The sequence below is a fragment of the Onychomys torridus genome, chromosome 6 (genome assembly GCF_903995425.1).
Source record: "Onychomys torridus chromosome 6, mOncTor1.1, whole genome shotgun sequence".
NCBI classification, from domain to species: domain Eukaryota; kingdom Metazoa; phylum Chordata; class Mammalia; order Rodentia; family Cricetidae; genus Onychomys; species Onychomys torridus.
The window spans coordinates 35432306-35459923 of NC_050448.1; the positions used below are offsets into that span (position 1 = coordinate 35432306).

General features: G+C 36.4%; 1 protein-coding gene across 5 annotated transcripts in view; it reads right to left on the reverse strand.

Annotated features, from left to right (window-relative positions):
- The window catches only part of Nbea (neurobeachin), a 551973-nt gene that overhangs the window by 513661 nt on the left and 10694 nt on the right, over nucleotides 1–27618 (reverse strand). The gene's annotated exons all lie outside the window — the stretch shown is intronic.

Here is a 27618-nt window from a genome sequence, read left to right on the forward strand (position 1 = left end):
TATATCTATAATGAGATAACTTTAATACCTAGGATATATACCCAGAAGTGGTATACAGGTACTTCCATTGTAAACTCATTGAGGAATCTTCATACTCCACAGTTGGTAAATAAATTTACATTTTCCACTAACAGCAAACAAAGGTTCCTTTTTTACCCACATTCCTGACAACACTTATTTTCTTAATGAAAGCTATAGTGCCGGTGGTGAGATAAAATTTCAGTGATTCTTATTTGAAATTCCCTCACAATTAAAGATAGTGCACAGCTTTTCATACGATTTCTGGCCATTTATGCTTACTCATTTGGCTAAACACAGTCATATTTCCTTCTTGCATTTATTAGGAATTTAAAATTTTTTAATAGAAAATTATTTGATAGTGTTTTCTTTTTATTGCTCATTCTTGATTGGATTATTTGTTATTTTGATGCTTTTTTTTTTTTTAGTTCTTTATATATTTTAAATATTAGTCACTTGTCAGATGAATAGCTGGTAAGTATTTCACCATTCTGTCCATTGTTTCCTCATTTTGTTAACTGGTTGCTTTTCTGTACATAAGGATTTTATTTAATGCAATCCCACTTGTCAGTTTTTGCTACTATTTCCTGGGTTCCTGGAGTACTATTCAGAAAGTCATTGTATATGTCTAGAAAACTTTCAGATGTTACATTAAAATCTTTCATCTATTTTGAGTTTATTTCTATACAAAACTAAAAACGGGGATCAGGTTCCAGCCTCCTAAATGTGGATATCCAGTTGTTCTGACAGCACTTGTTAAAGAAGTTTTTTTTTTTTTCAGTGTATGTTTCTGGCATTTCTATGAAGAATATGATGACTGTAGCTGAATGAGGCTTATGTTAGGGTTCTTCTACAATGCTTTTGAACTGGTACTATACTGCTTTTATCACTATGTTCCAAAGTATAGTTTGAAGTCAAGTTTTGTGATACTTCCAGCATTGAACTGAAATATCAGGAATTCAAATGTGCTTGGCTATTCAGGCTCTTTTATGTTTCCATATTGTAGTAGGTAGCCATTCCAGCCTTGGCCTGGAAGTTCCAACCCCCATTGAGGCTTCAGTAATGGTCACACCTACAAGGCAGGGCTGAGAGCAGTGAAGACCCAGGATCCAAAGGAGAGGGATCTCTTGGTGCCAGGACCCTGGACGCTGGAGGTAGACCAAGCAGAGTTCTCTATTTGTAAGTTGCCCCACTAAATAAACCTCCGTTTTAACTATGTGGAGTGGCCTTAATAATTTCACCAATATCTGGCGCTCACGTGGGGCAAATTCCCAAGGCCTGGGGGCTCCCACCCTCAGCCTCCTCCCCGGCTGGCGGGTACCTAAACCCGCCTGCAAAGTTCCATATAACCAGGGAACGCCTACACGGTTCCATTCCCGAAAAAGGGAACAGCTAGTCCGGTCGCAGTTCCCTAGCTTAGCCCCCAGACCTGCCAAAACCACTGCCGGCTCCCCGCCATCTTGGCGCCTGCCCTCAGCTGCCCCAGTCAAGGTCGCCAGCAGGCCCTGCTTTGAAGATATACCAACGCCTCCTGCTGGCTGAAAAGTGCTACTGCACCACCAAAACCACGGAAAGGTAAGCTTATTTTAGTAAAAGTACTTGATAATTTTACACCTTAAACTGACTAACAAATTTTGAGTAATTCTTGTAATATGGCTGACAACATTACCTCACAAGAATTTAAAAACCTTTTTGCCTGTATGATGAATGACATTTTCCAGGAAATATACAACCTCCCCAAGGCATATCTGGCCTGTACCATTTTGGCATTCATTGTAATAATTCACAGTGTTCGAACACTGGTTTAATAATAAGAACAAAGATGAGTCATTATTGGGACTGATACAGGCTTTAAAAGAGGATTTACAGGCTTTAAGGGATAGAAATGAAGGCTTACAGAAAAAGATTCTCTCTCTGGAATCTGCTAACCAGGATTTACAGGCTTTACAGAAAAAGATTCTTTCTCTGGAATCTGCTAATCAGGATTTACAAAACAGGCTTGAACCCAAAATTGATTTTATTGATAATAAATGTGAACATTTAATGGATGGAGCACTAACTCTCCAGACACTACATAAGGAAGAAAGATTATCATTAATTGATAAGATAAGGTCCATGGAATCACATGTTTCTGAAGAACATAAAAACTTCCATGATTCCATGAGCAATCTGGAGTCCCTTGCAAGAGAGGAAGTTCACTCCCTAGAACAGACCCTAGGTGCTCGTTTACAAGCCCTGGAAGAAACTCTCAGTAAACATTACAAGGGACCTAATAAGCAGAAGGGCAAGACCATAAAGGTTGTAACATCTCCAAATGGCTCTCATACTATGGCTTATCCTGTTATCATCCATGAGAAGCCAGCAGATGACACATACCCCGAGACATATACGACATATACATTACAACCAATTTCAACAAGGGACTTTAAAAATATAAAAGAAGCAGTAGTTACATATGGGATACACTCCACATACATAAACTAGATGTTAAATTCGTGATCTACCTCACATAGAATCATTCCAGATGACTGGCATCAGTTAATTTCAGCTGTTCTAGAATATAGCCAGCAGTTACAGTGGAAAAGCTGGTTTGGAGAAGAGGCAAGAAATTTAGAACAACAAGGTGAACTCAGAGGTTTTGTGATCTCCCAATATTAAATACTTGGTGAGGGATGTTTCGCTGACAGGAATGTACAAGCCACTTATGATGAGCATACAATATCCCCATGCCATACAGCAGCTCTAAATGCTTGGGAAAAAAATTCCAGAACCTGGAAAAGCAACTGAGGTATACACAAAGAAATTTTAGGGACCGCACGAACCCTACACTGATTTTTTACAAAGGCTGAACACAGCTATAACAAAAGCTGTGTCAGATAAAGAACTAAAAAAAGTATTAACTGAGTCCTTGGCATTTGACAAAGCTAATGCAGAAAGCAAAAGAATACTTATACCATTAAAGATCAGATCAGCTCCTTTGGAAGAATTGATTCAGTATACTAATGGTATTGAGTCTCTTAAATACGGTAATGAGGCTTGGATAGGAGAGACAAATCCAAGAGATGAAAGAAGGCCCCGTGGTACCAAATGTTTTAAATGTGGTACACCAGGTCATAAGTAAAAACTGTACATGGGGTACTCCTAGAAGTAATACTCCTTCTAGGAATAGCCTAAACAGGAGACCCCAACCACCTCCTGGATTATGTAGAAGATGTGGCAAAGACCGACACTAGACCAGTGAGTACAGATCAAAAATAGATATACGAGGCAACCCTTTACTGATGGGAAATGCCTCAGGGGGCCTCTTGCAGGCCCCCAAATCAAACGTGGTAAGAACATTCCCAGCCACTGTGGAAGAAATTCCTCTCCAGGACAACTGAATAAACCAATGCCTAGTATAAAAACCGATACTGCAATGGATGATAAAATAGCTCTGATAGATGAATCACTGTTCACAAAGAACACAATAAAACAAATATTTTGGCAGACTTCCATAAAGATGACTTTTAGGAACTGGCACCCTATCTCAGATAAAACAGAGTTCTAGATGGGTTGAATGCATAGTGCCAGAAGGACAGAGAGGAAGGCTGAAGCCATATGTAGCAAATGTAGCAGTAAATCTTTGGGGCCAAGATCTGTTACAACAGTGGATTACCCAGATTAAAATTCCTACACTCTCAGAAAAGGAATACAGACCAATGCATGTTTCTAGGAATAATATCATAACATGCTATAGAAAGCAGTCACCAACCATTCAGGCTGTACACAAACAGAGCACAACTGCTGTTGAACTCTCAGAAGTACCAACTGCCTTACCTTTAAAATGGCTAACTAATAAATCTGTCTGGGTTGGACAATGGCCTTAGACAAAAGAGAAGCTACAAGCTTTAGAACAGCTGGCTCAAGAGCAGTTAAATGCTCAACACATTGAAGAATCTACCAGCCCTTGGAATTCTCCTGTATTTGTTATTTTAAAAAAAAGTCTGGTAATTGGAGAATGCTGACAGATCAGAGAGCTATTAATCAAGTAATTCAGCCGATGGGCTCCCTACAGACTGGGATGCCCTTACCCTCTCTGCTACCCAGAGAATGGCCTACAATAGTTACTGACTTAAAGGACTGTTTCTTTACCATACCCTTACAAGAAAATGATAACAGAAAAATTTGCCTTCACAATACCTAATTATAACAATTCTCAGCCAGTCAAGAGATATCAATGGAAGGTCCTCCCACAGGGAATGTTAAACAGCCCTACCTTGTGCCAATACTTTGTGCAAAAAACATTGAAGATAATTCATGTAAAGTTTCCACAATCCATAATTTATCAATATATGGATGATATCCTATTAGCTGATCCAAAGTTGGACACATTAGAAAACATGTTTGAAGAAGTAAAAAAAAAGTTTTGCCTCACTGGGGACTGCAAATTGCTCCTGAAAAAAAATACAAAGAGGAGATTCTATTAATTACTTAGGATATAAGATAGAGCTACAAAAAATTAGACCCCAAAAGGTATAACTAAGGAGAGATCTTTTGAAGACTCCTAATGATTTTCAAAAGTTGGAAGGAAGCATTTCCAACTTATTGGGTATCATGGGAATACCCAAAGATGGACTACAAAATTTGGCTAAAATTTGACAAAGAATGAAATAGTCCAAGAGAATTATCAGCCGAAGCTGAGAAGGAATTGGCTCTAGTAGAAAAGACAATTCGAGAAGTACATGTGGATCGTGTGGATCCAGAACTTAAATGCATTCTTGTCATATTCCCCTCCAGACATTCCCCCACAGGTATTTTGATGCAGAGGGAAGACATTATATTGGAATGGACATTCCTACCACGTAAACCAAATAAGAAATTAATGACTTATATAGAAAAGATCTCTGATTTGATTCAAAAAGGTAAATTAAGACTTTGCCAGTTGATAGAAATGGACCCAGCAGAAATTGTAGTACCTTTAACTATTGAGGAAATTTCATCACGATGGAAAGATAATGAATACTGGCAGAGAGCCTGCAGTAACTTTTTGGGAGAGATTAACAAAAGCAAGAAAACAGAATTCATAAAGAAGACTGAATGGGTCCTTCCTCACATTGTACAACAAAAGCCAATTTCTGGAGTCCTCACATTCTATACTAAATAGTCCAATAACCCCTAAGGAAATAGAATCAGTCATTAAAAGTCTCCCAACCAAAAAAGCCCAGGCCCAGATGGTTTCAGTGCAGAATTCTACCAGATCTTCAAAGAAGACCGAATACCAATACTCTTTAAATTGTTCCACACAACAGAAGCAGAAGGAATATCACCAAACTCCTTCTATGAGGCTACAATTACCCTGATTCCTAAACCAAACAAAGATGCAACAAAGAAAGAGAATTACAGACCGATCTCCCTCATGAACATTGATGCAAAAATACTCAATAAAATACTGGCAAACAGACTCCAAGAACACATCAAAACAATTATCCACCATGATCAAGTAGGCTTCATCCTAGGGATGCAAGGGTGGTTCAACATACAAAAGTCTGTCAATGTAATACACCATATAAACAAACTCAAAGAAAAAAAACCACATGATCATCTCACTAGACACAGATGGCCATTTGACAAAATCCAACACCCCTTTATGATAAAGGTCTTGGAGCAATCAGGAAGACAGGGAACATACCTAAACATAATAAAGGCAATTTACAGCAAGCCAACATCAAATTAAATGGAGAGAAACTCAAAGCAATACCACTAAAATCAGGAACAAGGCAAGGCTGTCCCCTCTCCCCATACTTATTCAATATAGTACTTGAAGTTCTAGCCAGAGAAATAAGACAACATAAGGAGATTAAGGGGATACAGATTGGAAAGGAAGAAGTCAAGCTTTCCCTATTTGCAGATGACATGATAGTATACAGAAGCAATGATTTGTAAAGGAATAGCCTTGGCAAGTAAGTCGGTTAGTGCTGTTTCTTCACATGTAAATTATGGTGAACTGGAATTCTTACAGGACTTAACTTCAAGGGTTTAGCTAAGACTAAAAAATTATAGGACTGTTGTCTCTTTTCTAATGGACCTACCAGTACCAAGAGCATTTAACATGTATCCAATTATTAGAAATACATACTTCAACTGAAAAAGGTAAGTAAAGGCTATTTAAATATTTGCCCTTTATGCTGAAATACTTTTCTTTTATGATTGAAGGTAATATTACTAACTTGGTATGATCACTAGCAGAAAGAACAAACAAAACTTTGCTTTCCTTTGCTCCAACACCCAAAAAAATTAAGTTTTTTTAAATACTTTCATTTCAGCTTCATTTCTGCATATCCTCATAAGAATTTATTTCACTTTACTCTCTATTCTCTGGTTATGAGGAAGTGAACAGCAGTTAAAACTAAGCCCACATTATCCTAGTTAAAATATTCGGTTCTGGCCCACTGCAATGTTTCACTTGGTTAGAGGCCTTCTAAATGTTTCTCTCTGTGACTACTGGAATCTCTTATATACTAAGATGCAAATATTAAGAAGAGAAATTGATAAAGCAGGATTATTCACTCACTTGTAAAAACTCTATAAACAAAAATAGAAAATTACTACTGTTCCATCTACTAAGAAAACAAAGGATGAGATGAAAGTGAACCCAAACACTGTAAATGCTTTGAACTCCATTAACAGGAAGTGTAATGCTACTTACCAAATTTCTGATCTCTACCAGTTATCAGCATATGAAACTTAACTAATCACAAGCCCATTTAAATCATAGGAATAAAACTCTCTCCCAAAGCTCTAATTCTCTCTCTGAAAAGAGGAATAGGACTCAACAATGACAGATGGTAAACAGCATTCTAGCAGCAATATTTTCGAAGAAAATCACAAATAAAAGAAAGTGATAAAAATCTTGATCACCCAGCATAACAGAACCAACCAGTTGTGTATCAGTATGTCTCTTTCAAGATTTCTCAGAGGCACAAAGAGGTGTTGTAGAATATTTAACTATGTAAAGATGTGTTACATTTGTTAATATCCAGAATATTACTTTAACTGTGTAAAGGTATGTTACATTTGCTTGTGTTACATTTGTTTAATTGTGTAAAGATGTGTTTTATTTGTTTCATCTTGCCTGCTTAAGGCATCTGATTGGTATAATAAAAAGCTGAATGGCCAATGGCTAAGCAAGAAGGGGAATAGGCGGGACTGATGGGCAGAGAGAATAAATAGGAGGAGGAATCTAGAGAAAGAGAAGAAAAAGAGAACAAGGGAGAAAGAACGCCTGGGCATGGAAGCCAAGTAGCCGCCAGACAGGCAGACAGGAAAAGCAGTGAAAGTCAGATATACAGAAAAGAAAGATAAAAAGACCCAAAGCAAACCATAGATGAAGAGAAACAGGTTAATTTAAGTTTAAGGGTGGGGGAAGGTATCCAGAAACGAGCATAAATAAGCTAAGGCCAAACATTCATAACTAAGTCTCCATGTCATGATTTGGGAGCTGATTGGTGGCCCAAAAGAAAAAGCTTGGTACACAGAGGAGATAATGAAAAGAGAGAACTAAGGTTTTTCTCAGTTGATACTAAAACACATTACTAGGTGGGGCACATGTGTTAATAACTTTCTGTAATCACCCACAAAGTACATTTAAAGAAAATTTCTGAGGGTAATTCGAATGAATCAAAAAAATTTCTCTAAAAGTTATCACCAAGATTGTAAGGTATCATTTTTAACACTTAGTCAGCTGTGGACTCTACATGCAATAACATAGAATATATCGGTAAGATAAAACCTACTCATGCAACAGAGGCATGTGTTAGAGGAGTAACCAATCATTTTCTGATTGGATTTGATACTTGCTCCACAGAAGGGAATTTATGTGTAATACCATAAAATTGGTCAAATAATCACAACCAGTAAGGTCACAAGCCTTGGTGGGAAACCATTACTATGGTTTTACTAAATGGTCATGATATGACCATCAAATTGCCTTTGAAATAGCTATGTTTGTACCCATAGATTAGTGCTAATGTCAATTTTCATCAAAGGAGCCTTTTTTGCAAAGGTCTGTGATGACTACAGACTTATAACTGGCCTCAAAGAACTAAGAATAAATTAATGGTGGATGCTCAGCCATCAGTGGAACATCTACATAACTCCCTCCACGGCTCAGAAAACACTACAAAAGGGGCTGAAAGAAATTAAGAGCAAGAGGAAGTATATGTATGTTGGGGGGTAGAATATTGACTTCTGGAATTGACACAGCGGTTACACTCTTGAACTCAGCCTTTGTGATTTTCATGAACAACAGTGAGCCCATCAACAGTCTATTCTGGAACAGGGAGGGGGCTCAAAGTAAGTGCTCAGTGGGAGGCAGAGATTATTTTTTCAGTAGTAATTTCAGAATTACAATTAAAATGGTAACTCTAAATATGTCACTTAGGAATTCTATCAGTTATTAAGCCTGAGGCAACCCCTGAACACATAGTCATCAGAGCAAAAGTACAGGTAGTCAGTCTTGAAGTGTAAGTCCTTTAACATACAGGATTCATACTAATTCCAAGTAATTAAGTTGGAATTGGAGGATTTTACAGTAAACAAATTCTCATCCATATTACTGTAAATAACCCTAATAAATTTCATTGAGTCTCTCTCTCTCTCTCTCTCTCTCTCTCTCTCTCTCTCTCTCTCTCACACACACACACACACACACACACACACACACACACACACATAACTGATACAAGTAGAAAGAGGTGGGTGTTCTCTGGGGAGGAAAGAGAATAATGATAGGATTATTAGGAGGGGGATATGTACTACTATGACTGGAATACATTACGTACATGAGTAAAAATGGCAGGATGAGTCCCATTATTCATAATAATATTATACAATGTATAAAAAAACCATATACCATCAACAAAAATCTTACGAGAAACAGAAGGCATGGCTCAAATGTAACCTTTGAAAAGCATTTCCTAGGACAGAAGCCTGCAAACCTGCCTACTGATAAAGTCTAGCTTGATTCCTCACTATAAATGGAGTTATATTAAAACACAGTCACATACATTTATTGATATGTTACTAATATCTCCTATATATGATTTTAAATGCATATTTATTCTCTGTACCTTGTTCCTGGCACAGAGCTTCAAAAATGCTTGAGATTTCCTGAATGGCAGCAGCTTGTGCTATTCACTAACTCAGTGAAAGACTTCAATTAGACCTAGTTCATGCTGACACCATGAGTCAAGTTCAGTCCTTAGTTTCACTGAAGGGATCATCACATCAAAAAGATCAAGCAGAAAAGACCAAGCAGATGAGTAGAGCTTGAATTCAATCAGGTCTTTGTTGACTCCTCAACAAAGATTCATGAACACACTAATGTGCATAACCCGAGAGACTACACAAACTCTGCAGACCACTCCCTTTCAATAATTTGCCTTGTATAGCTCTTCCATGTGCCTGTCCCCAGAGTGTACCCTTTATAATAAAATTCTAAATATGTCACTTAGGAATTCTATCGATTATTAAGCCTGAGGGAACCCCTGAACATATAGTCATCAGGGATGAAGCACAGGTAGTCAGTCTTGAAGTGTAAGTCCTTTAACATAAGGATTCACAATAATTCCAAGTAATTAAGTTGGAATTGGAGAATTTTGCCATTAACTTTCAATGCTCTACACTAACTTAAGTATCAGTCCTAAATTGAATTCTAGGATACCAACTTGGTGTCAGAAAATTGGTATCTGAAATACCAATATTGAATATCAAATAATGTATTCTCATTTGTAGACTGCCTGTATACTACCATTGCAGTGTTGACTAGTTGCAATAAATGACATGTGCAACACAGGGTTCTCAAAGTCTGTATATTTACAGAAAATTTACTGCTTGCAGAATCTCAAGTCTTTCTCCTATTCCATGTACTTTTGGCCTACATGTCTAACCTGATGCTATTATAGTTACATATTTGCATATGTATAGATATAGAATCATTTGTCTATTTCCCCTAGCATATTATTGTTTAGCAGATTTTAGTGTATGATCTACCACCATCATCATCTCCAGCTCAAACCTTAATTCCTCCATGCAGCAGTGCTAAAGACATGAAGCCCATTGGGAACGTTCTGGCTCACAGAAATGGAATCCTTAGGAATGTGTGAATGCCTTTCTCATGTGAATTTCGCTCTCATGGAATACATTAATCATCAAAGAGCATGTTGTATAGGGTTTTCTCTCTTTCACATACACCCTCCTGCTTCTCTACTTTGCACAGCATAAGAACTTCACCTGTGGTGATATTGTGTTCCCCAAAATATTGTACACCCTAATAAACTTATCTGGGGTCAGAGAACAGAATAGCCACTAAGATATAGAAGCCAGAAAATGGTGGCATACACGCCTTTAATACTAGCATTCCAGAGGCACAGATCTGTCTGTATCTCTGTGAGTTCAAAGCCACACTGGAAACAGCTAGGTGTGGTAACAAGAGCCTTTAATCCTAGGAAGTGAGGGCAGGAAGCAGAAAGGTATATGAGGCATGGAAACCAGGAACTAGAGCTGGTTAAGCTTTTTAGGCTTTTGAGCAGCAATTCAGCTGAGATCCATTTGGATGAGGACTCAGAGGCTTTTAGTCTGAGGAAACAGGATTAGCTGAGAAGTTGGCCAGGTGAGGTTAGCTGTGGCCTGTTCGGTCTCTCTGATCTTCCAGCAATTCACCCCAATACCTGGCCCTTGGTTTGTTTTTATTAATAATCCCTTTTAAGATTTGTGCTACATCTAGCGCCCAACGTTTGTGGTACGAATTCATGAAAAAGCTACTTGCCTGTAGCCTTGCTGACCCCAGCTGAGACCTGAGCTACATGTTGCTGGTTGTGGTGACACACGCTGGCAGAATTTACTGAAGGAGGCAGAGGCAGGAGGATCCTGAGTTTGAGGCCAGCCTAGGAGGCTTGCTAAGAAGAAGCTTCAGCCCAGCCACAAACGGTGGCGGTGGGACCATGAAGGCAGCGGCTGCTGCTCCGAGTTGCTGGCTCCTTCGTGTTGGTGACTGCGGTGATGCTGTTACCTGGGATGAAGGGTTTACTGCTGCTTGTTCAGAGAAAAATTGCCAAGACCACCATGTTACATAAAAACATTGGCAAAGGTCAGTTTGGAAAAGTTTGGTGAGACAAATGGTGGGGAGAAATTGCTGGGAAGATGTTCTCTTTTAGGGAAGAACATTCATGGTTCTGAGAGACAGACATTTATCAAACTGTGATTGCTCCAAACCACAGAGGAGGCACACACACAAAAAAAAAAAAAAAAAAAAAAAAAAAATCTGCCGAGAACCACATGGACTATGGTAAAGCCATTAAGCTGATTAACACCACAGAAAGATTGGCTTTGGACTACAAACAGCTCAGGACAATTTCGAGATGGTTAGCTGAGATGATCCAGATTTACAGACAACTCGAGCATGGACTTGAGACAAGTCCTACATTTTCCCATTATGCTTAGACTGGACAACAAACAATACAGCTACCTCTCCCAGGACTTGACAATTAACCCCAAAAAAAAAAAAAAATCTTTTCACGATTCCCTGAAGATGTCTTTGCCCCCAGAAAGCAATAAGTAGTTTTAAGAAAATAATGCCCACATTCCCAAGAGGTGGGATGGATAGTTTTGTGGTCGTTCAATGACTTATGGATAATTGTAATTGTTTATGATGGTTGTTTACAAGTTATTAATTGTTAATGGTCAGGAAAAAGGCTGAACAAGGAGATTAGATTCAGATTTTTTGTTTTAAAAAGAAAAAGAAAAAAGAGAATATACATATGAGGTGGATCACTGACTCTACTCTGAGAAAAAAGATAAGGAAATAATAGGATAAATGGGTAGGTCATTGAACCTAGTCTAAAAAGAAAAAGGGGACGATATAAAAATGACAAAAGATAGATTACTGAATTTATTATGAAAAGAAAAATAAGAGAATATAGATATGATAAGATAAAAAGGGAGATTATTGAATCTACTTTAAAAAGTACATTCACCAGAAGCCACCCAATCTTGAACTTTCCAGTCTCTACAACTATGAGCCAAAATACACTTCTATTCTGTATAATAAGCAGCCAACCCCAACTACTCTGTTATAGCAACAAAAAATGGACTCAAGTCACTACTTAAGATCACAAGCTGAATAATAAATCGCATGTTTAGCACCAATTTATTAACATATAGCTGACAGAAGCTTAATAATTCAAACAACAATGTGTTTCTTAAACAAAGTTTCTATTCCATGCTTCTTACCTTTTCACTGACTACTTTAACTAGACCTATGGTATGTTTTTAAAACACTTTTTAAAAATCAAACAATTAGCATAGTAAAGTCTGCAGAGCCCACAACTATCACCTACCCCAACTTCATTTGCAGTCAGGCAAAATAAAATCCAGTCTAGAACCCTGCAATGACTTACCCAATAAATTAGTAGCAGATTAGAATACAGATCCAAATCTATCATCTTATTACTAAGAAAAGCAAACCTTTTAAACATTACAAATCAAAAGGAAAATATTATAAATAAAACTACAGATTTGCTTAAATGCTATTGAAAAATATTCTAAATGCATGTGACTTGGAGTGCTAAGCAATGAGAGAACTGCAATAAAGTAAATATACTTTCATCAAGACAGTCTTAGGAGGTAGGGTGGAGCACCCCATACAAATGCAATACGTTTAGGTACACAGCTGACCTGAATTCTGACACAATCTTCCCATCTCCCTTAGGACAGCAAACACCTCATAAATACTCAAGCCTCGTTAGAACCATATTTTGAATGGCACTGCACTATATGCATTCTGTATCGAAACTATTAAAGATAATCCACATCTCTTATATTCACAGTTTCTACTTGAGAGAGGAAAGAAGGAAGGTAACATCCTTCCTTTACTGTTATCAAATGAATGAAGGATCTGTATGTATGTACACACACACACACACACACACACACATTTATATATACATCTCAGCTCTACAAAGAGAGAAATAAAGGCTTTAAAAGGTGTAATATTTGGCTCAAGGACATAAGGCTAAAACAGAGCCAGGATTTGAATTCAGATTAGTCAAACCATGAAGGCCAAGCTATTTATAGAAAACGAGACACAAAAATAACTTGATTTAAAACAGTATTTACACAGTGATTTGTAAATCTAAACACAGAGAGTCAGGTACTGGTTTTAAAGGAGCTAAAAGCAGCAAATGTAAGATCAAGCCAGAAAAGGCACCTGGTTAATTACAGAGAATTCAACACAAAACTGTCTCCTCTAGAAAAGAATCTGTAGCAGAGAGAGAAAACTCAGACCTAAAGGACATTGGGATTTACTGAGAGACAAAATACTTGCAAAAAGACATTACAAGTTGAGTACTCTTTATCTGAAAAACCTGGAACCAGAAATGAGTCGATTTTGGAGTTTTCGTTAAATAGTTTTTAGTTTGTTTTGTTGTCTGTTTTTCTTATTTTGTTATTTTTACAAAGACTTAGGAGTTGAATATCCCTAATCCAAAAACTATGTATGTTCTCAAAAACATTTATTTCCAATTTTTCGATTAAGAATGTTCAATCTGTATTTGAAAACACTGTGTGGACAGAAATTTCCTTCTCTAAAATGCTTTACTCCACTCAGTCTACTCAGTAAAGTCGAATTAATCCTTCCAAGCAAAGGAATCTTCCATCTTAAAATCTGTCCTTACTCCCCAAGTAGCTAATAACTCTCTAGGAAGTTGCAGCATCTAATACATACATTCAATCACGATAACAAGCAAAGATAAATGGTGGAACCAAGAACTGAATTATGAATTCAGCTTAGTTATACCAAAAGCCTAACATGATTTAGTATTTTTTAATTTGCATATCAGTCTCACTGGAATTTGATACTTTTTTATTAAAAAAGATTTTATTCATTTTACAATACCACAGATCCCACTCTCATCCCTCCTCCTGCTTCCCCACCTCCACCTAACTCCCCGTCTCGACCATCCCCTTCTCCAAAAGGGTAAGTTCTTCCTTGGACGGACGGACACACACACACACACACACACACACACACACACACACACACACACAAAGAAAAAAAAAGAAAGAAAAGAAAAAAGAAAAAAAAGAAAAAGAAAAAGAAAAAAAAAACCTTGGACTGGGCCAAAGTGATAAAGAAAAAAAAATATTGTGTGAATAGAACTGAAGTAAATGTGCACCCCAAGGAGACACAAACATACTCAACTCTAGGGATTAAGAGTAGAAGTTTAATACAACTAAAATATATAGAACCTGTGAGAAACAATTAATTGCCACTAGAGAGAGACAGGGCATGCCATATACATCATGCTACTGACATTGGTGCTTATAAGCTAAGAGAAGACACTGAATGATTTTGCACCCAGGTACAAATTCTTGAGGGTTTAAAGAATTAAAACTTTAAACTTCCATAGCCAAGTGTACCAATTCTTGTGTTAGGTAGATACTATAGTTCCCATGAATCTATTTCCATACCTTAATTTCAATGAACTACACAGCTAGAATTTGAGACAGTAGCAAATCAAATTCTTGAGAATTCTTCTTTTTTTTCTTTAATTTAAAAGCAGTATGAGGGAGGAAGGTTAGCTCAGTGGTAGAGCACTTGCCTAGAAAGCCCTGGGTTCAATCCTCAACTCAAAAAAAACAAAACAAAACAAAACAAAAACAAAAGCAGTATGAGGCTGGAGAGTTGGCTCAGCACTTAAGAGTACATGTTGCTCTTGCAGAGGAACCAGATTCAATTCCAAGCACCCACAAACAGGATCACAATCTATAACTCTAGTCTCAGGGAAATCAATACCCTCTTTTGACCTCAATGGGCACCAGGCACACAAATATTATACATTAAAGCAGGCAAAACACACATAATCATAAAATAAGAAAATAACAAAATAGATATCTTGTTTTCAATTTGAAAGCAGTAAACATAGCAAATGCTGTCCTCTGTATAAAGTCTAAAAGGGTGGAGGAGTTACTTAGTCACCTTTAATCCTTAGTTTTTTAATCTATAAAATACTAGCCAACTTCAGGGCTATCCTGAAATTTAATACCTACAAAGCATTTAGCACAATGGCTATTAATATGAGCTTAATAGAGACTAGTTATTAGTGTTAGTAGTAGTAGTAGTAGTAGTAGTAGTAGTAGTAGTACTACTACTACTACTACTACTACTACACAAAAGAAAAGAGGCTGGGAGATGGTGGTGCACATCTTTAATCCCAGCACTTGGGAGGCAGAGCCAGGCGGATCTCTGTGAGTTCAAGGCCAGCCTGGTCTACAGAGCGAGATCCAAGACAGGCACCAAAACTACATGGAGAGACCCTGTCTCGAAAAACCAAAAAAGAAAAAGAAAAAGAAAAGAGATCTCTATTTTCTGGGGTATTACAGCAGATATTTAAAAAGATAGAATAATGCTGATGTTAAAAAAAATCAAAATTGTTCTCAAGGTGATACCAGGGAATAATGCCTTTGGGTACACAGATAAATGAATGCAAGAATAAATATGTGAGGAAGAAACAAGGAAAAAACAGAAAAATAAAAAAGGATGGACTAAAACATTTTTAAATGACAGTAAAGCTTCAATAATGAAGATCTTGCTCACCTATTATCCACCATCTGTCTTTCAGGCTAAGGTCAGCTGTTATGTGCAGGACTGCATCATCTCAAATATCCTATAAAGTACTGACTCTCAAAACCTAAGACCACCACTGAATTTGAAGACAAGACTTTTAAAGATCCAATGATGAAGCAGATGAGTAGATTCTAATCATATGGTATAGATTAAGACAGACACACAAAAGAAAGATCAGGCAAAACACCTGCAGACCAAAAAGCATTCAGAAGAGCCAAGCCCTGCAAATAACTTAGTCTTGGGCCCCTAGTCAGGAGAACTAGAAGAAATTGAATGTGCATCATATAAGCCACCACATCTATAGTATGTTTTGGCAGCCCTAGCAAAATAATATACTCGCTAAATATAAGATACTCAGATTAATACAACCAAAAATGTAACTGTGGTATTAGAAATTCAAAGGCCTGAAATTTAAAAATGGAACTACCTAATTTAAATCTGTAGCTTCTCTGTTCCTTAGATCTCCACATTTGGAAATCCAGATGTTTGAAATCTTATGAAACAATAACATTCCAACATTCTACAGTTTCAGAGGCCTTCTTCAAATACAGTGCCCCTAGTAACTAATATTAAAGTAGCAATACATACATGAGATAATCTAATGCAAAGTAGATTTTGACAGCCAAAAAAAAAAAATTCACAAATATTCTGTTTTCCAGGTAAAATTAGAATTTTTTTCTTCTTGGTTTTGATAACATAAATATATGGACACCTAAGAAAATAGGTGTATCTCAAAAGAGCAGAGTTTTTCATTATTTCATTAAGAAACACATTCTAGCAAACAGTATAAACAATATATATTGGAAATACAGTACTTTCATCTCACTGTAAAAGAAACTGCTTCATTTAATTCTACCAATTGCTTCCCATCAATTTTACAGCAACATGTACAATTTGCCCACCATAGTATCTGCTGACAATAAAATGCATTTTAATTTGTTGCCATATTGATTTCCATGAATTATTTAGGCAATTTTTACCAGAGCAAAGAGAACAAGCTTCTCCCCTGTGACATGTGGTTTTTAAATTGTGCTATTAAGTCAATGCCATTAGTATGACGTTTACAGACACAAACCAAGAAAGGTCAAAATATGAATGGTTTGAACAACATAAAAGTGTTGTGTACATGTGTACATTTGTATATATAGGCAAACAGAGAAATATAAAATTCTAGAATATCTGTTTCTAGATTTTGAATAGATCATATATTTTCAAAATCTTAAAAACTTCAATAACTTTCTCTCAGAACAAATAGCATTCAATAAAAATATAACTCGACACAGATATAACCCACATAAATCTATTTAAACTTTCTATCGGCCTTGTAAAGAGAAAAAGAAATAAAAGGAAGCAAGCGAAGTTAAATATTTATTTAGTAAATCCAAATTCCCAAATATCATTTCAACATGAAATTAGTATTGAATATCTTACTTTTCTTCAAAATCCTCATCCTCAGAAAGGGTTTTGTTTTGTTTTAACTCCTTCTGAAGACTTCTTTCTTCATTATGGCCAGTTGTCAGCCACCTACAACCTGCAGCCCAAGGGAACATATGTACCCAGGATAGCCATGAATGTGGCCCAACACAAAACTTAAGCCTTGCTTAAAACATTATGAGGTTGGGAAGCCTGATTGTAGGATTCTTGAACATGAACTTTGTAGATGACAACATCCTATCACAAAATGCCTATTTGGGTTAATTTCTATAAAATATATAAAACATAAAAATTTACATATTTAATTACCTATGTCTGTTAATCCTACAGCATTATAAAGTTTAGGACAGAGATTTTGATGTGATCATCTATTTACAATTTCTATCAGTACATGCAGTAAATATTCATAAGTACTTGTGTAATAAAATTATATATATATATATATATATATATATATATATATATATATATATAATACTGAAGTCTTATTGGAAATGAATACATATACTCAGAACCAACAGACAACTATTAAAATGAGGGAGGGATGAGGGCCACAGAAAAGTAAGTGGGAACATAAGAATTGGATAGTCTATAAAATAGTAACCCATCCCAAATAACCAAACTCAAACTGGAAAATTACATAACTCAATAATAACTTATTTGTATATAATATTTCCCTGTGTACTGATGATAAAGAAAAGCTTTTATAAAAATTCTGGCATTTTTTCAAAACAGGATGCATTTATGGAGTCCCTCTCTAACAACTAATACACGCCACAAGTGAATAAGGCTGATTATTATACTTTATTCCCATAAACTCTTTCATCCTTCTACATATACAGATATTAACACTGTAAAGTATATAATCTGTTATCATATGGATTCAAGCCCCATTAATTTTTACTCTACTATAACTCAAAACCTCTACTATAGATGTCTATATTCTGTATTTTCTAAGCAGGTCATTTTCTATTTATTTCAGAGTTTGGCAGCACAATTTTCAATGTATTGGGTTCTGTTGTCATTCTGAATGACAGTCTGTCATGCAGTAACTAAAATACATTAATTCATCTTTCAGAGTGAATATCAGTAATCAGGATAAGCATTATTTCCAGTATACATGCAATTTCTCTTTTAATGAAAAAACTCAACAAACCTAACTAAAGGCTATTTCTTCAACATATCCTCTGTACATGTATTTATGAGTAATCTCCCTAAGAAAAAAATCTTTACAGCTACTCAATCCTGGAAAATACCAACACTTAAAAACAAGTGGTAGCACATGCCTTTAAACCCTAGCACTCAGGAGACAAAGCAGGCAGAGCTCTGTGAGTTTGAGGCCAGCCTGGTCTGCAGAGCAAGTTCCAGGACAACCAGGGCTACACAGAAAAACTCTTGTTTTGAAAAACAAAACAAAAAGTATTAAAAAAAAAAAAAAAGTAATAATGAGGGCAAGCATGGTAGGGCACACCTTTAATCTCAGCACTCCAGAGGCAGAGGCAGGCAGATCTCTGTGAATGCAAAGCCAGCCAGCCTTATAACATGGCAAGTTTTAGGACTGCCAGAGCTACATGGTGTGCCAAAATAACAATAATAATGAGATAACAATAATAAGACAAATAATTATATTGACGTATAATTCACTGCTGCATTATTACATATACTTTTCTAGCCTGATTTCCAATTTTCTTTTCTATAACATATACTCAATTTTATAAAGTAACTGAAAAGCTATAATTTGAAGAAATAAAAGTATCTGTCCTTGAAGAGAGGATGAGAGAACAAGATTTCCTTATAGAAAAAGAGTAATTGACAAAATAGTAACCTCACCAAACCAGCTAAGGAAAAATTAAACTTACATTGTTGCAATTCAGAAATTATAATTTTTAAGTTCTCAGTTCTTTTACTTCTTTCTGTTTTTCCTTTTATGCACTCCAGTTTCAGTGGTTCCAATAACCTCACACAGACAGACATATGTGCAGGAAAAATACCAATGCACATAAAATGAAAATAAATACATCATTTTTAAAAACACTTGAAATATTCAGTCTCTTACTGATGAGCATTCTTTAATTCATTTTAAGAGCAAATCTTTTTTTAAGGCTGACTCTATGATAGTTGTGATCTACAATTTGTAAAACTATATAAAAGATAAATTTGTCTTTCCAAGTCTCCAAATATAAAGCTTACCAATGGAATTAGCTGCAGACCAATGGTGGAAGGAGTAAACAGACAGGCTCCCAAAAGTGGTTCTCTGATCTCCACATGCACACTATGCAAATTTTAAAATGTACTTTTTAAAAGAATGACCCATCTTTAGAAACTAGTATGTAAAAATGAGTTTAAATGGGTATAGATCATGCCCTCTAGAAGCTCATGAGATAAACTTAAAAAATGGAAAGCTAAATAGTTTGTTGTTGTTGTTGTTTAAAGTGTAGACTATTGAGTACAAGTACACTGAGAGTCTCTGAAGCACAACTGAAGGGCTTTCACTTTAGATGAGTGATGAGTTGAACAATCAAGGCAGAACTAAACTCACTACGTGTAACAAGCTGTAAGAAACTAACTGCTGTTACCACTAAAGTTTTTAGATGACAAGACAAAAAGAATATGAGAGTGTTCCTGGTCTTTCTTCCCTCTGTGCCTACTCAGGAGAATTCTGGCTTTCTTGCTCAATTTTCACCTCTCCCACCCTTTGGGACTACCTTGCCACTCTGATTATTTTAGGCTTCATAAGATAGACAAAGAAATAATATGAATAATATGAGGTTGTGGCTGGTATGAGTTGTATGGAGAAAGTACCAAGATAATACAATTAAAAAAATCTACATTAGGGAAAAAAAAACAAATGAGGGAAAATTTTTAAAAAATGTGACTATGGTCCATGTTATCTATTACACATAATATTTAAGAAAAAAAGAAATCAGCAATTGATAGAAATTACTTTTTTCTTACTGACTTACCTACCCATTTCTGTCTCTACTAACACTGAATAGATCCTAGTGTCAGACAGAACTTCCACACTACAGATGCAGGCTTTCATCTGTACTGCCACTAGATACTGGTTGGGATCACAACCTCTGACTCACTGAAGATATTACTATAAAGGAAATAAGTCAGACACAAAATAACAAACACTATGTCTTTCCACTTACATTAGCTAGTCAAATTCACTGAAAGAGAAAGTAGGATGTGGCTGCCAGGGGTTGGGGACATAAAATGTTCTAATTTTTATCCATTTTAATCTTCTCAGGATTATGACATATTAAAAATTATAGTCTTTACTTTTTCCAATATATCATTCTTTCATTTTTATACATCATTTATTCAGTATTTACTAAATGCAAGAGGATGTAATTAGTATAACAAAATATACCTTTCAACAGCCAATGCAAAAAAAAAGGGGGGGGGGAATGGATAGGAAAAATATACATCTGCTGTGAGAATTAATTTATATGTTAACTAGACTGAACCATGGGATGACCAGAAGTTAGTGTGTCTGTGTTTTCAGATGAGATTACCAGGTGAATCAATAGACAGAACAAAACAAGTTGTCCTCCCCAATATGGGTAACTAATGGGTCAGTTAAAAGCCTAAAATAACAGAAAATAGACCCTCTCATTAGTCCACTCTTAAGTATTTGAGCTAGGATTTAGGGACCTACAAGTACCTACCCTCTGGTCTTTGAGTAGAATAAACACCATCAGCTTGGTTGGTTCTCAAGTCTTTAAATTTAAATATGTATGCCATGAGCTCTTCTAATCTCAAGTTCACCAAATACGTAGTTTAGGACTTCATCTCTGTAACTATGTGAACTATTTTTTGCAGTCAATTTCTTAGTTAACATACATAAAAGTTTCTTACTGGTTTGAGTCCGTAACAAATTGTTTTTATATAGCCAATGAACATCTTACCTTTGCTCCTAGAACACTAGCTTGGACTAAAGAGTAAATTACTTAACTGTCATTTTTAGTATTCTGATCAGATCTGATTTAAAAGTTTGCTTCTTAATGCAATTAAAAAATGGAGTACAGTTCTAAACAGAGAATTCTCAACAGAAGAATCTCAAATGGCCAAGAAACACTTAAGATGTTCAACATCATTAGCTATCAGGGAAATGCAAATCAAAACAACTCAGATTCCATCTTACACCTGTCACAATGGCTAAGATCAGAAACAAAAGTGACAGCTCATGCTGGAAAGGATGTGGAGCTAGGGGAGCACTCCTCCATTGCCGGTGGGAGTGCAAACTTGTACAGCCACTTTGGAAGTCACTGGGAATCAATCTACCACAAGACCCAGATATACCACTTTTGGGCATATACCCAAAGGAAGCTCAATCATACCACAAGGACACTTGCTCGACTATATTCATAGCAGCTTTATTTATAATAGCCAGAACCTGAAAACAACCTTGATGTCCCTCAACCAAGGAATGGATAAAGAAAATGTTGTACATTTACACAATGGAGTATCAGCTGTTAAAAACAAGGACACCAGTAAATTTTGAAGGCAAATGGATGGAACTAGAAATCATCCTGAGTGAGGTAATTCAGACCAAGAAAGACAAGCATGGTATGTACTCACTTATAAGTGGATATTAGTTGTAAAATAAAGGATAGCTACACTACATAATCCACAGACTCAGAGAGACTAGGTAACAAGGAGAGTTCATGGTGGGACACCTAGATCTCTCCCTGGAAAGAGGAAATAGAAAAGATTTTGTGAGTGGACTGAGGGCAGGTAGGGATGGGAACATGAGCTATCAGGCTGGGGTGGGGGCACAGATGGGGAGAGTGCTGAGGGGGACTGCTGGGGGGGCAGCAATTGGGGGTTGGGTGGAAGCCTAGTGCAAGAGAATCGCCCAGAGTCTATGGGTAGGATCCTATCTTAAACTCCTAGCAATAGTAGATAAGTAGCCTGAACTGGCTGTCCCCCGTGCCCAGATTGGTGCCTGGCCCAATTGTCATCAGAAAGACGCCACCCAGTGACTGTACATGGAGAAAGAAGCAGAGATCCACAGCCAACATTAGCTGAGTTTGGGAATCCTGCGAAAGAGGAGAAAGGAGTGTAGGAGCTGGGGGGGGGGGGGGGGTCAAGGTCACCACAGGAAGGCTCACACAATCAATTAACCTAGGCTCAAAGGGGCTCACAGCTACTGAACCTACAACCAGACAGCCTGCATGAGACTGACCTAGATACTGTGCATATATGTTACAGTGTGTACCTTGGTCCTCTTGTGGTTCTCCTAACAGTGGGAACAGGGGCAGTCTCCGGACTCTTACTGGTTTTGGGGACCCAAATCCTCATACTGGGTTGCCTACCCCTCATATTGGGTCACCTTGCCCAGCCTTAATACATAGGGAAGTGCTTAGTCTTACTGCAACTTGATATGCTGTTTTATTGATACTCATGGGAGACCTGCCCTTTCCTGGATGGAGAAAAAAGGGGGCGGGGTTGGAGGAGGAGGGAGTGAAAGAGAGGGAGTGGGGGGGGGGGGATGAAAGGCTGCAGCTGGCATCTAAAATAAATAGATGAATTTAAAAAATGTAATTTAGCCTGCAAAAGTAAATAACAAATAAAACTGGCAAGAAAGTCTATCTGTCAAAAAAATTAAAATAAAAATTAAAAACTTGCTACTATTTGCAAGTTATAAACTAGAGAGCCACAAATAAACTAAAGTAAAGGGAACTACAGTTAGTCATCAAGACAAACAGAAAAGAATGCTGGACTAGGTACGGTCAAAGAACTGGTTAATTCCTAGTCTGTGAAGGGCTTAGGATAGCAACAAACATTCTCATCTAATCAAGTGACAGAGCAGTCAGACTATTCAGCTTATCTAGAGGAACCATGGCTCCTTACCCATCTTAAATGCTGAGATAACTGAACCATGTATATATAAACCTAGACGTCACTAGCATCCCTCTGCTTGTAAAAGTAAACACAGAAATGCTTAAGCAAATGGCCAAGAAAGAAATCAAGTACAACAAAGATAATATTCACTCCCAAGTAAAACATGACCAAAACAAGCCAATTTATGGGATTATATCAAAGGTAAAAAAATACTTAGAAAAGGGGGATAACTATACACCACAAAATGCCAGATTCCATGGTTAAGTATTCAAAATAGCAAGATGAGAAAGATAATACAATGATCCTCAAGGGATTATAATTCTCTAGGTAGTTCAAGTAGTAAACAAATAATTAGAATGTGTAGGTGTTGAATCTGATGTATAAACAAAACATGTGAGAGGGCAGAATGGGAGGAGCAGCTTTTAGGGGGATACCGGAGAAGATTTTGCTTAAATAGCTAATAATTAATAGCTGAGTCTTAAAGCAGGAGCAGGAATTTTTTTTTTTTTTTTTTTTTTTTAGGTAAAAGAATGAGAGCTGAACCATAGTAATATTTCACAGGTAATATGCAACACAATGTAATTCTTAAAAACAGGAGTTATTCTTACATTAATTCATATTGCTTAAAAAATAAATTCTAAAACTCATTCTCTATAAACACAAAAGAATTTATTTAACTTGGATAGGCAAAGATGCTTTTTGATGGCTTTACATCTCAGGTGATGATGATTCAATTGAGATATAAAGATCCAAAAAATGCTGCTAGCACATTGCCAATATCATCACTACCAAAGAAATTATAAATTTTAAGCAACAGCAAACTTGGAAATGGAAGATCTAGTTTTGAAGGTCATCCCTGAAGCAAGCAACTTAGACAAGCCCCCCTAACCTCAGACAGACTCTGTATGTGACAATAATAAATCCCCATTTGTTCCAAGAATTGGCAAAGGGTATTAAGAATAAAACTGTGAAAGCAACCCCAACCTATAAATGCCAGTTCCTCTCCCAAAAGCAAAAAGCTCGGCATTACAGTAGAAATGTTTATACATCAACTTTAAGCATAAGTTATTTCCCTCAGCAAACAAAAAACCTTGTGAAAAGAAGACACATCTAAACATTTATAGTCCCATAAAATTTTGTATCAATGTTTGCTCTATATTAGCAAATTAAGAGAGAAAACATAATAATTAGAAGTTACATTATCTATTTCATTCAAGTTAAGTAGGGTGGTTCAATTCATATTCAAGCACATGGCTGTGATGGTTCTTATACTACCTCCAATATTCAACAAGGATGGCACCAAGCCTACTTTTTCTCTGTAAGGTATTAAACCACACCACCAATTTGAGTTCCAAATACTATCCAAATGATCCACTTTGCCTAATAAAAGCTTATAAAAAAAGTTTAAAAATTACTTATAATACTGTATAATAAATCATTTTCACACTCAAAAATAGCTCACAATATAGTTTTTTTTTGTTTGTTTGTTTGTTTGTTTGTTTTTTCCTTTTTGGTTTTTCGAGACAGGGTTTCTCTGTGTAGCTTTGCACCTTTCCTGGAACTCGCTTTGGAGACCAGTCTGGCCTCAAACTCACAAAGATCCGCTTGGCTCTGCCTCCCGAGTGCTGGGATTAAAGACGTGTGCCACCACCGCCCGGCACAATATAGTTTTTGCTAAGTAACTTTTGTGTATAAATCCATCCAATTGTCCTGCATACATTTTTATTTCTCTCTTCAGTTTGTCCTGAGTCACCAATAAGAAGCATTCCCACTAAAAGTCATTTCCTCTTACAGGAAATGACTTTTGAGATAATTTCAGGGTACCATATTTTATTTAGTAATGAGGAAGAACCCTTATTTAGAATCTAAGGATCTAAGTCTATCAAAGCTATTTAGTACCTAAATAATTATCTAACTGCTTCCCATTCCTGCAGTCTTACTTTCTGAACCTACCTGTAAAGGATAGTATCTACAAAAGAAACAGTATTCTAAGGATTAGACTATGCAGTTCAATTTCACAAATGCACTGTAAATTGTCAATCATTAAGATAGTCACTGAAATTATTTTCTAAAACTAAGTGATCATGAAATGGGAGGTATTATTTGCCTGGGATCATCATTCATGCCCTGCTGTATATCCATGTAAGACTCAACCATGTGAGGGAAGGAATAGATGCATCAGGTTCAAGGTCAAGAAACGTGTTACTTCATGCCTATTCCTTTCCTATTTTCTACCATCCTCCAAGTAGAAAATTAGAAAAGAAAGGAAAAGAAGGAAGGAGGTAAAGAGAGAGGGAGAGTACCACAGGCATCACCTGAAATGAGAGCAAGATTCAGGAGGACATGAGAAGAGGGTACCTGAGATCTTTCTGATAGGTTCCCAGGCTCAATTTGAATCTGTTTTAGTTAAGTTACTCTTTTTTCAGACTAAAAATATGAACAACAATAAGCAATAAATATTATCTATGCCCTAAGCTCTTTGCATGTAATAATTTCATCTAATATGCACAACAATCTAAATAGGTAGATAACCCACTTTATAGGAAAATGACAGAAAAAAAGAACAGAAAAATCCATGACTATAAACTGTATAATAATTATAACATGGCTTTAAAATTATTTGTTTTCCCTACTACTGAATAGTTAGATTGTTGTTAATTATAACACTGAACTACATTTAGTCTCTAACTTGTCCAAGTGTAAATTTTCCTAAGCTAAATAAGCCTAGGGCTAGGGATTTAGTTCAGTTGGTACAATGTTTACTTAGCATGTATAAGGCCCTTGATTCAGTTCCCAGCACCACATAAACAAGGTGTAGTAAAGTACATCTCTAACACCAGCACTATCAAGGTGTAAGCAGGCAGAACAAAAATTCAAGGTCATCCTGCTATACAGTAAACTCTAGGCCAGCCTATCTCAAAAACAATTAAACAAAATACTAAGAATTAAGCACAGGAAATTCTTTCAAATTCTTGACAAATATTGCTAAAATGACATTCAGAAAAATTATAACATTTTTATGCTCAACAACAGTATTTAAGATTGTTTTTTGCATCCCCTAACAAGCAATAATTATTTTTTCCATGCTACAACCCCATGTTCTTGTTTAGTGAATGCTGATAGTAATTAACCATGTTTACTTCTCCTTTTTGAAACATACCAAGCCCTTCGAAAAATTCATTTTTCTTCTATTGTTTGTCCTATAATATTTAATACCCTAAGAGATTTTTTTCAATTTATAATTTAAAGTATTAAGAGTCTTTGACATGCAACCATTAGAAAAAAAGACTTATACAAGCACAAGCAATATAGGAAATGTGTTAGATTAATGCGCTGAAACATCTGACATGTAACCAACAGACTTGAGATGTTCCAGAGATGCTCTCTGCAATCCAACTCTTGGTTCAAATATCTTTGTGCTACCTCCATTATCAAGTAGATTCCTTCTTTCATTGGAGCAGATAGCCAGTCAACTCTACATTTACATTCTAACATTTTAACAGCCCCATTGAAAATATCTGCAACAGAATAAAATACATTATCAAACTATCTAAAAAGTACAGCTGCCGGTGGTGGTGGCACATGCCTTTAATCCCAGCACTTGGGAGGCAGAGGCAGGCGGATCTCTGTGAGTTCAAGGCCAACCTGGGCTACCAAGTGAGTTCCAGGAAAGGTGCAAAGCTACACAGAGAAACCCTGTCTCAAAAAAATTTAAAAAACAAAAGTACAGCTACATTTCATAAACAGTATCTGTTTCTAATGAACCAATTTCAGATTTTGTTTGTGATCCAAGAAAACTCCAAACTATAAAAATTAAATGAGAAAATATGATTCCTCAAATGAACATCAGAAAATCTTAAACTGTTTACAGCAAAAAAGACAAGACAGACAGACATTAGACAGGTAGATAGATAGACAGATAGACAGACAGACAGACAGACAGATAAACTTTTTTTTTTTTTTGAGACAGGATTTCTCGTGTAGCCTTGGCTCTCCTGGAACGAGATCTGCAGAACAGACTGACCTCAACCTCATGGAGATTCACCTGCCTCTGCCTCCAGAGTGCTGGGATTAAAGGCATGCACCACCACTGCCCATAGATGATAGTCTTTGTCTAAAACAGAAAATGTACTCACCACCTTACCATCATCAGGTGAAAATAAATTTTAAAAAACATAATGCCAAGTAACTGCACCCAGTCTAATTTTTAGTATACAAGCATTATTCTTGGTCACCTCAAATCATACATCCTTCTTAGTAGTAACTTCATCAGCTGACAATATAGCTACATAGGAAACTCAAATATCCTCCATATAACTAATAAGCAATACTTACACACACACACACACACACACACACACACACACACACACACACAAACACACACACCATGATTACTGTCATTTAACCAAAGAGATTATAAAATAAATCATGGACCCTAATTTTAAGTGTATCCATGGTCAGAATGGCCATAATTCCTGGCAAATGGAATTCTTCAAGCAGCTAATTTTGGAAATACCTATTCATTCTCTCACTTTTTCATTACCTTCCCTAGATTTTCCATCTAGCAGGTCTACTGCTCAGGCATCCCAGTTCTTTGAGATATCTCAAGAGGCTTAGAATGAGAAGTGCCTTAAAAAAACTCTGGACAA